This window comes from Planococcus citri, chromosome 1 (assembly GCF_950023065.1).
Source record: "Planococcus citri chromosome 1, ihPlaCitr1.1, whole genome shotgun sequence".
NCBI lineage: Eukaryota > Metazoa > Arthropoda > Insecta > Hemiptera > Pseudococcidae > Planococcus > Planococcus citri.
The window spans coordinates 65,840,245-65,856,634 of record NC_088677.1 but is presented as its reverse complement, the minus strand read 5'-3'; the positions used below and the strand labels follow the sequence as shown (position 1 = coordinate 65,856,634).

General features: G+C 36.8%; 1 protein-coding gene across 5 annotated transcripts in view; it reads left to right on the top strand.

Annotated features, from left to right (window-relative positions):
- The window catches only part of usp (ultraspiracle), a 94,833-nt gene that overhangs the window by 27,047 nt on the left and 51,396 nt on the right, over positions 1-16,390 (top strand). The gene's annotated exons all lie outside the window — the stretch shown is intronic.

Below are 16,390 nucleotides of genomic sequence, written 5' to 3'. Positions count from 1 at the left end.
GTCGTCGACTTTAAATTTATATACGCCCCCTCGCCCCCGCCTTCGCTGGCAAATTCGGTCGACCATATATACTCGCATCGTACACAAACACATACTCATACTACACATACACTACACGCATACTCATCATTGGTATATAACGTATACGTATTTATACAGCCCCTCGTCGTCATAGTAGTAGTAGTCGTTGGCAAGGCCACATATTCGTGAATTTTTTTTCCTCTTCTGCCTCCTCCTGCTGCTCATGCTCTTCACTTCGCGTTTATTCTGTCGACATCGCGATATGCGATATATATACACGGTCGCGCGTTTATTAATCCGCGAACTGAACTCTACATATTCTACATACTATCGTATGTGTCATTACGAATTACGAGTTTGCAGCTTGCTCCCTGCGTTTCTCGTTTGCATACAGTTTACCGCCTCCACAGGCGTTCTAGCTCCTACCTACCCCTGCTTCATTTCATCGTCGTGATCGTGTATGCTCACTCAGCCACCGATAAAGTAAATAAATCGGTTATAAATACATATACTTAATCGACGTACAAAATGTATTTGTACCGAAGTGTATTGTGCTCGCATCTTTATATGCATAGCAAACAACAACAGCAACAACGATCAGTTTGCTGTAGAATTATAGGCTGCTAGGGAAGGGGGAAATGATCAGAGTTGATCTGGGGGCCTTTACAAGGAGCAGGGGTAGTAGCTGATAACTGAGGTATTTTCAAGTGTAGCATGAAAATGTTGCTAAATAATGGGTTTTCAGAAAGGGGAGGGGGTTAAAATACCTGCTACACGTTTATTTCGCACTTCCTAGGAGTTATCATGTTTAGCATATGCTAACAAAAAGACTCCATCAATGACTAGGAGCTCTGTAGGGTCTGTGGGTTCAAAGTTCAAAGCACAGGAGGAGCAGAAAAGATCAGGATTCAGGGTTACTCCTGACTGGAAAATTCCATTTGAAATACTTGGCTGCGACGACGAAGGGTTGTAAAAATACAAAGCTTCTCGACAAATACTGAGAAAGTTACGTAGGTTCAGTTTGTTAGCTATGGTGGAAAGTATCGAAATAAATATAGGTGCGCAACCGACGACGACGACGCGATTCGATCGGACTCGACCCTCGCGGTCGCGACTCCGACTACGCCATCGTATATCTTCAATTCGTAGGTCGTAGGTGCTTGTTTATTTTATCGAACCACCCTTTATTGTGGAATCACCAACAGCAGACGTTGCGCGATCACCTCTTTCATTTTTTTTTTCGACTTTTGACGGTGCTCGCGCTGCGCCGCCCGACGGTGAAAGTAAAACCATAGGGTGTTTGTAAAATTACACTATGTTTAGTTCGATTTCTTTACGAGACGACGACCACGCTGCCAAAAATACTCGCGGTGAAAAAATTGCGTAGTATTCGGTAGCCGGGCCAATTTAATACGGTTTGTTATCGTGTGTGTATGTGTAGATGTGTACGTGTATTTCTACTGACACGAGTAGGTCATCGAATTGTCAAGGCCGACGCGATGTACATTTTTCATCGCGATATTAATTTGTTTCTCTCGAGTATTTCGGCGCTATTTTCTCCATGTTTTTGGAAAAAAATTTGCGTTTTAGTTTCATTGTGGGGAGTAAAAATGTACTTGTTAGAAGGCGAAAGTTGGAATTTCGGGGATAAAAATTTATAGGTGACCCATGAGCGATCAGCTAGTAGCTAAAATTTTCTTGCAATCAGCAAACAACAAAATTCTCTTTCAATTTAACTTCACTCTCTTCGTAGCTCGTCAGATTTTTTGTTTACTCGCTTATGGTTTTTCGAAACAGTACACCCAGCAATTCAGCATACATTTTATAATGGTATGATTGTGTAGTAGTTGTTACACACTCATGTGCGAAATTTATTTATTCACGTTCAATGTCATCGATCGAGTTGGGATTTTATTCAAGAGGACCTACTTTTCAGGAAGTGGTTCTTTTTCTTATCTTACTTCAAGTGTGCGAATATTTGCACGTTTTCCGCTTCATTGTAGCAGTTGAAAAAACGCGCCCTTGAGATATTTGGGATCCACAGCGTGTGTTCATTGAAAAATTTCCTAAAAGCAGAACCCTCTTCCTCCCCCTTCTTCCTACGTAAAGAAATTGAGCATCGAGATGATGTTTTATTATGGAAAATGAATTGTGTGTGGAAAATTTCCAAAGTGTAAATTACCTGGAACATTATTACATACTTTTGAAAAACTGGCATTTATATTGATAGTACTTTTCAAAATGTCTAATTAACATGTTGATGAAGATGTAATTGGTGTATTACCTTAACGATCTTTTTCAAGCTTTTCCGACTAATTTTTTTATATTTTCAATGCTATAATTAATAGTACCATTCATTCCATGAAACTCATCAATATCATGTAGGATAGTGAATGTTTGGTTATATGTATGTATTAGCTTTAAATCTGAACATGATGTCTGAAATTCCCAACAAGGTAATTTTGGAATTTTAACTCCAACTAGAAGTTGATTTATGTAGGTAGGTACGAGATATACATCAATTAAACAATATCTCGATGTCACATTAACTTATTTTTTGAAAAGGTTATGATCGCGAAATTTTTTCGTGTGTGGTTTTAATTCATTTTTGGAAAGGAAACATTGTAGAATACTTACTTATACCTTGAACATTGATGACCAATTCATACAATTAATACATCTGTTTATTGTTCACAAGTACCTGAGCACATCGCATCGTCGTCTGATCTCAAACTATCACACGTGTTCACCTCTCATGCTGACTCTCGGCTGACGTCGTCTAAAATCTGCGAGTGCTACTTCGTCTGTTTCCTATTGTAATGTTAGAACTTTTTCAATTGATTAGATTTTAGCTTTCTTCGTTTTGAAGTTTTTAATCACTAGATTTGCGAGAATCGATTCTCACTGGAAGCAGATTCTAATAGAGTCTTGAAAGATTCTTTTTCGCAAAGTTTTTCTGTTCGTTTTGCATCAGTTTGTTGACTTTCAGTTTTGTGTTACTGCTATCAAATTTCTTGACTTCATTTTCAGCAGAATTTAAAAAAAAAATCAGATGATTTATTTAAAATAATGTTGAGATTTATACGTACTATCTGCTCAATTAATTGATTCATCACTACTCCATGACACAATTGTATGTCAACCACCAGATGCATACCATTTTCTCTAAACAAATCTCCTGCCTCATAACACAGGTCAGCCCTTCTTTGGCTACTTATTTTTACCTAAAATCATTTCAAGGATTTCATAGACATTTTCTTCAAGTCCATTACTTGTTTTTGTCTTATTCTAAGTGATTTACAAAAATTATACGTTCTACTGCCGCCAAGGAATGATGCAATGTAAATAAATCGAACAAAATTTTCTGTAAGGTTTTGAATCTCTGTTCATTTCCTAGCTGAAAACAAAATGAAATAGAAGTGGAATTATTTTGACCAAGAATCTTGTGATGTCATGCGCTTCAAAACAAACGCAAAATCACATAATCAAATGGAGTTTATATTTTAACTTCAATCTCCTCCATTTTGATGATTCTGAGTAATTGGATCGTTTTCCAACAATTCTGAAGAGTACACTTTAAAAGTTGATTACTTGCTCCTGTTTCGGTCTGCATTATGACGTGAAAATGTTTTCTAATCATCTCGTTGTTGTATCAATGACTCAACAACGATTAACACTACTCATTTGTAGTTTTATCTACACTGCTCTTCATTTGTATCAAATAACCGTTGGAAGTCAAATCCGACCTTCAAGTCGCTAAAGTTTTGAACATTCATGCATAATCGGTCATCTAAACCAATTTTCGATTCCGTCAATAAACGCTGGACCTCGTGTTTGTTGAATATCAACAGATCATCACCAGCCGCATCTTTTAAAATTAAGTAGGTAATAAATATTTGGTCACTTACTGCTTTCTAATCTTACAATAATGATTAATTAGCCATCGTACTTTTCGTGACATCAGTCTGAAAAGCTTGTCTTTATGCCCTACTAACTACCAGTAGTGATGTTCCTTTAAGCTATGAAAAATTGATAAAAATAAAATAAAATTTAAATTTATGTTAGAAAAATAAAATAATAAAAAATTGATTATGCAGGGTGTCCGGTGAGTGGATGTGAATACTTCTGATTTGGATACAATCATGTAGGATTAAGAAAAAAGGGTATGTGTAGGTGTGGTCTATCTTCAAAATTGAAGGGACAAAATAAGTTTTCAAAATCTAACCACTCCCCGCACACCCTGTATTTATTGAAGGGGATAACATAGTGTATACTTATCAAAAAGTTTTGAGTCTTAAATTTTTTTTGTTCACTACCTATGTACCTACTACCTAAGTACTGTGATTTTATTTTTCTTCAAATTCTACTGAAAATGAAATCAAGAAATTTAATAACACAAAGATGAACATGTCAACAAACTGATCCAAAACGAACAGAAAAACTTCACTTGAAAGAATCGTTCAAGAATCGATTAGAATCTGCTTCTGGTAAGAATCGATTCTCTCGAATCTGGTGGTCAGAACGAACAATGTTAAACCCTTTGTCCTTACGAAGTATTCGACTTTCTTTGGGATTACATGATATGTTGTGAAGTTCGAATTTGAACTTATATCTCCATTTTGATGATTCTAATTGGATCGTTTCCCAACAACATAACACTGAAAGTAAATTTAAAAGTTGGTTTCTTGCTCCAGTTCAGGTCTGGATGTGTGAAAATGTTTTTTAATAGTCTCGTCGTCGTATCAATGACTCAACGACGATTAATGCTACTCATTTGTAGTTTTATCTGCACTCCGCTTCCTTTATCCATCTGTCTGAGAATTCTCGAAATGGCAGAGAGATATGGCAACGAAGGGGATAATATGTTTACCTATTTATACACCCCGATTATCGATGATTTATCTACAAAATAGAGGAACCATAGGCCATAGCCATAGAGATAAGAAATTTTACATATTCGCGTACGTCTACTCTACGTACGATTAGTAGGTATTTGGCATTCTCACATACACGAGGTAGATTTACGTCCGGTGTTATGGCCCGGCTGCTGGCGGAGGCAATGGCACATAATACCAGAGTATACTAATCGAAGGAGGAGTAGAAGGTGGAGGCGAAGGCGAAACAAGGTACACGATAGTAGCAACATTGTAATAGACAGTACGAAGTCTTCGTACATCGAGAGGTAGGTATGTCTGCGTATGCAACATTATATATTATCGTATCGACGTGGCGGCCACCTCTCTGTACATTTGTCTGCTTCTGTGGATATGGTACTTTGCACGGTTTGATGATTGTGGCGATGGCGAAGGTATCAAGCCATCACAATGTGAGCAGTGAGCAAATGGAGGTGTAAGAAGGGCAAGAGAGGAGCACGTGATAGAGGCGCGTACCCCACTGGCGGGCCTCCGCATGTACTCGCAGCCGACGACGTCGTCGTAGTCTTGGTGGTATTAAAAATGTGTGTAGCGTGTAGTAAGTATTACGAGCGAGAGAGACCAAGAAGTATTAAACCCGTTCTGGAGCGCTTCCAGGCGACCTTGAAATAAGTTAACCTTGAGCCGCAGGTGAAAGAAGAAGCTCGTTATCTACGAGTATTTCCTTTCCTCGTTGTACTCGGTTCGCGCTCCCGCTCGCGGTGCTCAGGCGCGACACGATACGCCATCGTCGTCATAAAAATCATAGGTACTTACGGCCGAAGTATAGAGGCAGACGTCGTCTGTCGTCCTACAATGATGAAGATGATGCTTTGTTTCCATCAATACTGTGATGGAAAATGTCAGGGGACCGGGAACCAATGGACAAAGTGAGGGATACTGTGAGTTTTTGCGAGCAAATCCAGGTACTCTACTCGAAAACGTGCTGTACTTTTTTTTCTTTTCTTTAGACCTACGTGATGAGATGATTCTTTTCCCTTTCATGCGAAAAAAAAGCGTACCGGTTTCGCAATGCGTGTTATGTATGGTGATGGCGGAAAGAGCTAGTTGAAAGAAGAAGAAGGGTGGTATTTCGAGTACTATCGCAGATTGCGGTTTCGTTTCTCGCATTGGTATGGGTAAATATTTGCCCAAGAGGCAGAGGAAGGGTTTTGCTCGCTTTTACTCCGTGGAATTTACTCGTGTGATGTGTTTTAACCGCCCTTTCCCCTCTCTTGTATCTGATTCTTGAAGAAAAAACCGCCGCGTGGTCGAATATCGAGTTATGGTAAACTGGAGTTCTGCTGATTTCCCTTCTGCGCCCGCTTCGTCCTCCCATTTCTACCGTAATTGGTAGCATTTCCTTCCGCGAAGGTGAACAGGGATTTTTCTCATCTTTGTTTTCTACAGAGATGATTAAATGGGGGGGGGGGATATAAAAATTACGAAAATCAAGTCCTGGGAACGTGGAAGCGATGCGTGGTTTTTTACAAAATTTTGGAAGCGCAAGTGTCTGATTTTTCTGAAGAAAGTCAGAACTCTGATAATTATACTTCAAAGTAAAGCCAACGTCGTGTTGATCCGAAATGAATTGTATCCATCTTTACTTACTCGTCAGTTATGTTGATCGCGATATCAAAATTTCTAGCGACATGATTTTCTGTTAGTTAATGAAGCGGCTACTCCGTTATAACGGTTGTTCCAAACCCTTCTCTAGCATTCGTGTCTTCGTCCTTGCGGTTCTGATTGCTCGACGATAATTTAGGGAAATATATGGCAGACACCGGTACATAGCGTCGGCAGATGCTTATTGTTTTTACGTATATATTACGAATGAAAACGCCAAGGAGTAGGTAACAGCAGCAGCGACAGCATGAATTAATGAAAGAGGAAGAGGAAGGGCAGGGGTAACTCGAGAACCTGTATGTGCAGGAATTTCGCTACGATGTCCTTGCCCTTGCCCTTATCTGCGTGTGCTATTTGTCAAGTGCCAGAATCGGGAAACGTGTTTGGGTGCTTGGTCCTGGCACAAATTGGCCAATGCTTGGATTTTACCTTTTTTTTTTTTTTTTTGCATTATGGTTATGCACGAGTTACTTACGGATTCGTAGAGTGGCGGTGGCGGATTCATTTCGTTGGCGGATGAATTGTTTTGTTTATGGTGTTTTGAAAATTGTGTGTATGTGTGTGTGTTTTTTTAATGGTTCAGGAAGTTTATTGAATTGAAAATCGGTGTTATGGAACGACGAGGAGAGGAAGATTCGAATTTTTTTCGCGGTTTTTTAATTTGAAACAGTGTGATATATCTCAGCATCTTCTCATCTACTGGAGTGATGGGAATTTGGTGTGAAGATGAGGAGAGTGGACCAGCAGGCTGAATTTGCCTTTTGGGAGTTTCCATTTTTCAACTCCTTTCTAACGCTTTCTTGCTCTAAAATAGTGGTTTATGGGTGAATTTTTTTTGAAAAGTTGAAATAAAATCAGGTTACTTACTGTGTGTGTCTATCACAAATACTCGATGTTACATGTGCGTTTGTTTTCAGATGGAATTCTTTAATTATAAATGGTCTCTCCTGTAATTGCTGGCTTTAGCTGTTGGAGAGACCTAAATTGTAAAATAAAATTTAAAAAAATCTACACGAAAAATCCGCTTCAAAACGAACACAGCTTTTAAATCTGTTTTGGGCTCCTAGGAGTTCGTTTTTATCGATTTTTTACGCATGTCTGATGAGATTTTTTTTCATTTTTATCAAAATTTAGGCTTGGTTTAATATGGATTGTGGGGCTTTGAGTCGGAATGACTTTGAAATAAAAATTCACAATGTATGAATATTTAAAAGATGGTAAAAAAGAGTGAAAAAAGTCAAAAATGAAATTAAACTACGTCATATCCAATATAATCATCCCCCTAAAGCAATGTTGAGGGAGATAACAAGTTTTTTGCATTTTTTTTTTACCTTAAAAAAGCTTGTATCACATCTCTCATCCCTTACAAATTGACCTAGGTGGCTGAAATTTGGAATGGACATCCGAAGAATTGCCTAATGTGTTTTTTCGATGTTTTGGCTGTTCAACCCCTTACAACTCTTTTACCACAATATACGTAGTTTTCACGTATTTTTGATTTTGTATCATTGCCAGAGCCTTCGCAAATCATCTGGAGGGTTCCCTTGGCGTTGTTTTCGCGAATTTCTACTTTTTAACCTTTTCTTGCCCCCTTTATTTTGAGAAATCCGTGCAGCCTTCTTGAATTCTATGAATCTGAAGTTTTTATTCATATTAATATTCGAGTCTCTATAGTTGAAATGATCCGTAATCAAGGTTTGGGCGAATTGATTAAAAAAATAATTTTTCCTATCTAGGGCTGAAAAGTACTACTTTTCCAACCTCGCGAGAATCGCTCGGATGTAAAAATAAGTACTTTCCACCCTCGTTCAGGAAAAATTATTTCACTAAACTCGGAGAAAAAGTGATTTTGAACTCGTGTGAGTTGTTCCCCTCACTTCGTTCGGGTCACAAACCTCACCCTCGTCAAAAATCACTTTTTCGGCCCTCGTTGTGTAATATACTATTTCGAACAGCTGGAATCATCTGACCTGCCACAATATTGCATTAAGGTGTTCCAAATTTTGATTTGAGATTGTATCGAGCTGAATTTTTCTGATTCAAAGACTCATGGACTTGAGGTTCACTGATACTTGAATTTTAAACCTTTATTGAGCTCTGGAAGAATGCAAGAGTTTCTCAAAACAGCGATTCTGAAGTTTTTTCGTGATTTGAAAGGATGAGTTGTCATAAGGTCCTTTTCATGCGTCATGCGTCCCCCTCCTAAATTTTGATGAAAATATACCGTTGGAAAATAATATGGCTGCATAACAGTTGCCTTTGAGGAAAATGCAAGGACTTTCTTGCAATCAGTTTTTTTCCCAATGAAAGCTTACTACGGAGAAGTTGATACGTTAATTTTCAAACTGTTGAGTTCAAATTGATCTTTAATGTTGAATATAGAAGCTTAGCTATACTTGAACTCAGGAAAAAAGCACCCTTCACACCTTGTTTTTTCAGTATAATAATTGCAATGATTTTCCCTTATATGTACATATGTAGATGTACATATCAAACATTCTTAGGGTTTTTCTCCACTCATTGTACGACTGGCTGCGTGTTTTATTGGGGCAATCAGCACTCGAAATGAGTTTCAAATCAATTTAACCATGTAGTTCAAAAGTTGGCAATCCAATTTGTTTTTGTTTTTTCATTTTTTATTATAAAGACGTGATATTCTAAATCTTCATCGAGTCAATTTTTCATTTTCGTATTCGTTCTATTCTATGTATACCCCAGCCCATTTTCGCCCTGTGTTTGAATTAAGGGTGGATGGCGGCAACCTATAAAGGTTTCCAAAAAGAAAAAAATTTTCCACGCGTCGTCGTCATCGTTTCAAGGATAGCGCCAATACTAGAGGGAAAATGAGGTCGAGGGTGGAGAGAGGGGGGAGGGGGATAGCGATAAAACTACGTAAAAGAGTATAGGTTAAAACTCCACCACTGCGCCGCGTCGCGTCGTTGGTCGTCGGTACGCGGGCTCTACGTGTGGGCGACCCTATAATTTTGGAAAGCTGTTATTTTTCGCGGTGTGTGGTACGGAGTGGAGGAGATGGGAGGGGAGGAACGGAGGCAACGTCGTCAAACTATACGGTATATACGTGTGAGAGAAAGAAACGTCCTTGAACGACGACGCTCCCGTGAAATATATACGGGCAATTTGATGAAAAACGGAGAAAAAAAAGCTGCGAAAAATAAAGGGACAGAGAGAGAGAGAGTGGCTAAGATATAAGAGAGGCGGAGTATAAGACTGGAGAGAAAAACACAAAGAAGGCCGCTGCGACGAACGGCTCGATGATAAACAAAAAGCATCAGCAGCACGGCGGCTATGTTAGCTAAAGTACAACAACGAAGATACATAAAATCGTCCTGAGCTTTTTCACACCATGCAGCAAGGTCGTATCGAACAAACTTCGCTGTACTCAACCTCCTTTTCACACGTTTTTCGTATTTTCGTTTAACCCTGCGGCTTTGTGTTTTCGCCATCGCCAGTGCGATGATTTTTCATCATCGACTTGTGCAAAGACATTTGGTACGCGAAGATTGAACTTTTTTTTGGGTCTAAAGAAATACATATATGTAGGACGGACTGATGAAAGAATTCGAAAGAAGATCGTTCGATGAAATTGACTTTTTCAAGTTTTTTTTTCGGAGTGTTTCGAGAACAAAGCATTTTCAAAAAATAACCGTTCGCTGTAGGTAAAAAATTTTATGCTTCTTCGTGTTGTTTTTTTCATTTTTTTCCCACGTTGTGATCTTGATTTTTTCCAAGTAGTCAATTTTTTGGGAAAAAACGAATTTTTTCATCACAAAAGGACAATTTTTGGAAATAATTAGATAATGGCTTACGAAAAATTGAAAGAAATTGAATCGTATGCCATAACATTTTGCTCCTACATACAATGTGTTATCATTTTCCATCTCCCGTAAGAGGCTTCGTTTTTGAGAAATTTTGAAAAAAAATTTTAAAAGTCAATTTTATTAGACGATTTTTTTTATTGGAGCTTACGATATGTAAGTTATTTTGTATGTACATTATGTTCTGTTGAGGTTTTTTAAAAATTCTGAATCGATAAAAATTACCTACTGCTATTATTAGTAATTTCAAGAGTTTTACCATAGCCTTTTTTTAGTATGTCTTTGAGTCGAATAATTATTTGTTTACTCCTGGTACTCTTCATTGGACGGGGTTCATTTGGATTTCTGCAAACTTATACTGAAATTTTGAGCGCTTTAATTTACTTTGAACGATCAATTTTATAGCTATTTCTATCGATGATAGTACTTCGTGTAATTTTCGTGAAATTTTGTTCCAGTTTGATGATATGTAATCAATTTTTAATCAACGTGGTTTTCACAACATTTTTCTGAAATTATGAAATATTTCGGTAATTTTATGTTGTTTTTAAATGGTTTTCTTTGTCGCTTTAACAAGTTTTCACGTTGGTTGATGTAATTTTCGGTAAATTTTCTTCAATTTTACTGAAATTTTACACTTTTTGGTAATTCTCAATTATCTAAGTATGTAACTTTTCAACAAATATAAAGAGGTTTGTTTTGGATATTGTATTCCTTACATTTGAAACGTCGAGATCTCATCTCTTTCAAATACTAACGATGTCCCATTCCCTTCACAAGAACTATGCCTCCTGCAAATATACGACTACTAACTTCATTTTATATTCTGAGATGCGTTTGTTATTCACCTACAAGTTTCAAAAGGAAGTCAATGAAATATTGACCTATAACTGGTAGCAATGAACGGAAGTTCGAAAAGTAAGTGGTACCAAGAAACCAAACCTTTGAATCTTCAACGGTATCCAAATCTGAAAATTAAATTGGAATTTTCTTTCTCGTAGTTTACAAGTTTTTCATGTACTGAAATACATTATTGATGTAAAAAGGTTCATTCAGTTCTTACCCCCTCGAAATTGAGTTTTCAAAAACATGAAAAAACATTTTTTTAAATAACAATTTTATTTTCTGAGAACAAACAGTCTGCAAAGTATTTCATTCAAAGACGTCCAATTTATACTTGACGAGAAGGTTTTGTTATATTCCAATTTCATTTCATTGCTTTTGTTATTTTTCTTCATCAAATCCACAATCAAGCATTAGCAATTTGAAATATCGTGAAATCTTCGGGTTAGAAATAAAACAGTTCAATTTTTGCCTTTTGACAAATCTTAGTCGAAGTTCAGCCCGCCTCTCTGTGATTACTAGCGGCCTTCTTTTATTCATGTTTCTGAGGTATTTCCGTGTCTCTAATTATGAATCGATGAACGGTTTAAGCAATTACGAATGGCCTTTCGTTGCTAGATCGAATTATAATTTTATTCCAAGTTGAGAAGGGTTTAGAAAGTGGTATTATTTGGTTGCTGAAGTGCAGGAAATTGAAAAGTACGCAAAAACAGATGGAAATGAAATTTTTGATTTAAAAAAAAGTAAAACTACTTCTACAAATGAAATAGAAAAATGAAATATGTATTACACATTTTCTATCGTTCAAGTATTTTAGAGATCTTCATTATGAGTTGAAAGTCACCCAGAAAAAAGTTACTCGTACTTGCATTTTCCAGGAGAATGCCGGTGGAACGTGCTGAGTTCGCAAGCCATGGACTCGTTTTCAAATGGCCAATGAGCGCCGTCGAGTATTTGCATAGTAATTGAGCTGAAAAATTTGCGGTGATCGTGTCCTGGAAAAATGAAATTAATATACTTACTTACTTGGGACCGTAAACAACAAAAATTTTGTTGTGCTTGAACCAAAAAAAAAAATCCAAAAGCTCATAAAAGCTCACTGAAATTAACATGAGCAAATTGTCAGTCTTATGGGAGTGATCTCAAAATTCTCTAAAATTTCGTTTACATGATGAAATTATTTTCAAAATAATCTTGGGTTTTTCACTCATGCCCCTACCCATACTGTTGTGGGGAAAATGGCTCAATACCTAATTGAAGTACGAGTGCTTATTTGAGATTCTGCGTCAAATTAGGTCATTGCCATCAAAATCCAAGACTACGTGCTTATTTTTGAGTGAATTCGTGTTTTGAACATTTTTTCTTTTCAAATACATATTTTGCATTAATTGAGTCTAATGATTAAAAGATATGATTTCTGAAGCTGGGGAGATATTTTGGAATACAGTGATGTGGTGGTACCATTTATTTATTTATTTTTTCTGACATTTTTGCGAACTACCAAAATTTGAAAATGTTTTTTCTCGATTTTTTGAAATTGCTGACAATAGTGAACAAAAAATTGCCAACATTGAGTTATAAGATACAATTTCCCCAATTTAAGAAATGATAATCTATCAGCTTGTCAAAGAACTTTGGCAATTTTTCCTGCAAGAAGTGATTCACTCCTGTTGTATTCTCATCGTATATGTTGGATTTGATACTGATTTCGATGAAGATCCACAAACCAGGAAATTCACAACTTATGGTTAATTAGAATGCTACCATAAGGTAGCATGCTCTCTAAATTTGAAACTGTGAAATTTCACTGCTTAGCAGTCACGACATTTTGGCTTCTTAAAAGCAGTAGTTTTTTACTGCAAAACAGTAAAAAATTTACTGAATTGGTCAGTAAAAATGATTTTTGTAGATTTTTCACTGTTTGCAGTAAAAAACTACTGCTTTTAAGAAGCCAAAATGTCGTGACTGCTAGGCAGTGAAATTTCACTGTTTCAAATTTAGAGAGCGAGGTGGAAAACTATTTTCTCGGGTGAGGCAAATGATTCATCTTGTCATTTTCAAGTCTGGATGTAAAATTTCTTTTCATTTAATGTTTGAAAATTGTTCATTCACTTGACCAATATTTCCGGAGAAATGTTTTTTATCCATTCGAGCCTTTCGTTAGCCATTATCGGTCTTCACATCCGCACGTAGAAACATTCGTGGTACCACGGTTCACACATTTTCGGTATATTTACCATCGTTGCTGCGTTATTACAAACCAGCACGAGCGATAGCCTTGAAAATGCGCTTCAATTAAAGAATAAAGCCCGAAGCTGGAAATTTTCATTGACAAAACTCCCACCGCGCCGCTCGCGTCTTCGTCTCGCTCGTCCTCGTCGTTGTCTTATTCTTAATGGTACATACGAATGATTCGATGTATGTATATACAGGAACATGTGCTCGGGACACCCACATTATCTTAAAATATCCCACCATGTACAATTGTACACTAGTTAGACTTACGTAGAGAGAGCATTGCAATGTGCGAGAACAGGTTGCGCTAATACACGCAACACAGCACCACACCAAAGCACGAGGAGCGTTTTAAATTGGCTATGGAGATGGACGGAGAGACGAATGGAAAAACTAAATTTGCACCAACTGCGACCTCTTCAAGGTCACAGCGTGAAATTTTCTTTTTCCATCCTGTCATCTGTAAAGTCGTGTCTGATGATCGCAGATACGTAGACTATACTTTGTGTAGGTTCTCTCGAGGATTTTTCCTATACGAATGTATGTAGATCGACGCGATTAAAGTGTTTCAGGTTTTTTCTTCTTCTTTTCTAACAATAATGCATGGACCATCTTCTGTGGTGATTGACTTTCGCTTTGTCGAGCTTCTTATAGATTTAGCTAGCGCCTTTCCCCCCGGTGGAAAAATACCTGATTAGAAAAAGTACAAGGTCTTTTGGATGGTATTATATAATTCGTATGGAGTACCATAATATGTATACAAGTAGCATTACAATAAAAAAAGAATAACGAACATGATGACGACCGATTTAAAGAAAGCCAACGAGAGAAATTTCTTATAGATTTTGAAGCGGCGCGGCGCGGCGGTCCGTTGTCTCGGTATTGTATCGAATGATGAAAGAAAATGGTGGTACCTTTTTCTATAATAGGTATATAGGTACACTCACACATGTGAAATATCCAAGTACTCGGTTGTATTTTTATTTTTTCGGTTTGTATGTAGATGCTAAGTAAGTGGGTACACGTGTTATTTTTTTTCATGTTATATTTTTCTATGCGATGAAAAAAACCGTATAAAGTTCAGAAATTTCAATAGGTACAATAAAGAAGGATTTTCAGCAATTACCAGAAATTTAGAAGCTTTTTATGAACCATGGTTGACATTTCGTATTATAATTTTGTGTCAAGTTCAGAAGTATTCTGAAAAGGGCATTATTTGGTTGACGAAATGTTGAAAATCGACGTTCTAAATGTGAAGTAGGCGGAGACAGGTGGAAATGGATTTTTTGATCATAAAAAAATCAAAATTACTTACTTATAGTTAGCAATAATACGTACCCAGCCTTTCAATACGACAGTGAAAAAAATTAACTTGAAACTTAAACTACGAAAGAACTTTCCTCGGTATTCCTTCAGATGAAAATAAGAAAAAAAAATTGAAATAAAAAAACAGCTGGTGAAGGATTCCATGTAACTTTTCTATGAAAAAATTTCCTGCGAGCTCTCATTCAAGCAATGGTGGACCCACCACAAAAAAAAACAAAATAAAAAACTTCATGAAAGTTTTTCAAAAATGTTTAATATTTACTTCCGAATTTCTCAAAATAACCGTTTTTCAGGGAAAAAAGAACCCTCGCACCTTCTTTAATACTGGAAAATTAATTACAATCATTTTCATCTTTGAAAATCATCATTTTTTGAGTTTTTTCCCTGCGCCTACTTAACTTTTAATAATCTGGAACTTCTTCAATTTTGGAGGAAAATCATCTTTGTTTCCTTCAAAAGTCATGTGGAGTGAAATTTTAATTTTTGAGTTATTTTGAAACCGTAACCGTTGAATTTTCAAGGCCTAAGGCAATTTCAGAAAACTGAAATGTATCCAGGATTCCTGTCCACCTCCCTCCTTCCTATACATACATGAGTTTAGTGTAAAGTGTTGTTCTGATCTCCATGTGATCGTCTTTAACTTCTTCCTCTTCAGAAGCCATTTCTGAGAAATTGAACGCGTGATTCCTTCGCGATCTGTACTATTTATACCTAGTTTTAAAAGGGATTTCGTATTCTGACCATGATTATCAAATTTGAAAAATCGTTTTGAAAGGAGTATCTAAATCAACTCACAGAAATAGAATTTTGGTCGATGAAATGTATCGATTTTTGTTCGAATCGTGAAAAACTTGCATTGACCATTATTTTATCAATGATATTATCTTCCAGTCGCGATACGATGTTTATTTTTGACGAAAATTGATCGAAATTGCGAAGAATTAATCCTCGGAAAACCGACCATGAGAGGTACCTTGCATTTTCCGGGAGAATGGCGTGGAACGTATTGAGTTCTCGGACGATGCATTTGTTTCCAAATGGCCAATAAACATAGAGAGTAATTGTGCGTTAATTGAGCTGAAAAATTTGTTCGGATTGTTTCCTGGTATAAAATGATTGAATTAATTTACTTACTTGGGGCCCTGAAAAATTTATAGTATTAGATATGCAGCTAAATCCGGTGTTTTGGATGATTTGTACCCCTACTCGGTCTGATGGTAAAATATGTTCCTGAAGGTGGATCTAGAAAGAAAAATGTCACCTACAGGAATTTGCCCATTTTCAATGTAGACTTTCATGTTGAGTTGAAAGTCATTTAGACAAATTTTCAGCTCCGGAGGTGCCCCTGGAATGATAATAATTATGAGTTCTCTAGGAAAAGACATTTTCGAAAAAATCATGCTTTTTTGCTCTAGCCTCTATCTAACCTGTTTTGAGAAAAATGGTCCTCTTTGGAAATATGATACATATTTGAAATCTCGCGTTGTCCTAGGCCATTGTCATCAAAATCTAAGAACACTATTATAGGATTCTGTTGAGTGATTAAAAATGAGCAAATCGCTTATTTTTTTGTGTGTAATCGTGTTTTGA